At 34.5% G+C, this 1,645-nt stretch overlaps 1 protein-coding gene across 7 annotated transcripts in view; it reads right to left on the minus strand.

Moving 5' to 3' along the window:
- Positions 1-1,645, minus strand: part of adgrl3.1 (adhesion G protein-coupled receptor L3.1) — a 131,931-nt gene that overhangs the window by 17,992 nt on the left and 112,294 nt on the right. The window lies entirely within an intron of this gene.

Below are 1,645 nucleotides of genomic sequence, written 5' to 3' on the forward strand. Positions count from 1 at the left end.
GTGTGTGTGTGTGTGTGTGTGTGTGTGTGTGTGTGTGTGATTGTCTTCACAGTGCAGTAAGTAGAGAGACATTATAGCCATTACAAATGGCATTTCCCTCAAAAGGTCAAACTTTTGGGTCTGCCACAGCAGAGAAGATGACTGTTAATTTGATTGGCTGACTGGACGGTGATCACCTCTAATGCAGAGGACAGAAACAAGGAAGTGAGCAAGGGGGGAAAAAAGGAACGAGGGGGAAAGAGGTTGGAGGAGAAAGAACACCACATTGGGGAAGATATTTGAAGAGTTGTGAGGAAGGAAGAGAGACAGAGGAGGAGAGTAAGTGAGTGAGACTGAGATGATTGATTCGATGTTGCCCTCAGTGGCACCATTCAGGCGAGACAGAACCTCCAATAAAGCTCGCCTGATGACCCTCTTCAATAACGGGTACGCTCATCTTTCCTTTTTTCATCCCGCCATGTCACCTCTTCCTCCAAAGTTCTTTTGAATAATAGTTTTTCCTCATATGTTTTTTCTCTGAATCTATAAACCACTGCTGTAATATTTCAGTATCACATAAACATGGACAAGAAATCGGTGCTGTGAGGCAGAATTATGTTGAATGTAGCTCATAAGCATTTAGTTTAGGCAGGTTGTGCACACAATTATGAGACAAGCAAACTTAACAAAACGTCTCTAGCAAGACAACAGCTGACTGGAAGAGTGGCTTACCAGGGCCAATCCACAACAAAGACAATTCATGATGGCTTGAGATTAAAGAGACAAAGAAAACAAAGGGAAGAAAAATAATAATAAGACAAAAACAATAAAACATAAAAAGAATGTGGTAATAAACAAATAAAATAAAGAATAAAATATGACAAATGGGGTGAAACAATTGTTTAAATTTAGACAGCTTTTAGTGTAATAAGAAAAAACTAAAAAAAGTCATTAAAAAGTAAAAAAAATATCCAAAAGAATTCAATTTTTAAAATATTTTTTTCTTTACCCTGGTATTTTTTAATGACACTACAAAAATAAGCAAAGCTCAGCCAGCTTCTGTTTTATTTCTGAAACTCTTGTCTCAAAGTAACAGCTGTCATGAAAGGTACATTAACAATAATAATCAAATGAGAAATTAACGAGCCACTTTCGTGATTTATGATATCATTTCTGAGCTCAGTAGGGCATTTAGCTTCCAGCCATAACATATTGGTTAAATTACACTGTGGATTTTTATGTTGAGCTGGACTGGAAGGAAATAACAGGATCTCAATTAAATAGATTGGTAGACATCCAGTGGTAATAACATTATGTTTTAAATTTTGTAAGGTTGTTTGAGAAAAACGAACAGGACTGATGATAATGTTAATATAAGTTCAACAGCTGTGGCAACTCAGTTTGATCAAAGGTTTATGGTAAAAGCTTGTTCACAATAAAAATCAAAACATGTAAAAAATGTGTTTTATTCATAATAAAAGTCTGACCTGTTTCTTAAAACAATAACAACAGAAAACAATAGATTTTTTTATTATATTTTTTCTGCTTTTAATCAAATTGAATTTCAAAACAGAGATTACTTTACTATTTTTGTGCAACAGCCAGAAATGAAAAAAATGTAACAATTACAAGTAGTGAACACAGAAATAACACAAATATAACAACC

Source organism: Austrofundulus limnaeus, unplaced genomic scaffold, assembly GCF_001266775.1.
Source record: "Austrofundulus limnaeus strain Quisiro unplaced genomic scaffold, Austrofundulus_limnaeus-1.0 Scaffold27, whole genome shotgun sequence".
NCBI classification, from domain to species: Eukaryota; Metazoa; Chordata; class Actinopteri; order Cyprinodontiformes; family Rivulidae; genus Austrofundulus; species Austrofundulus limnaeus.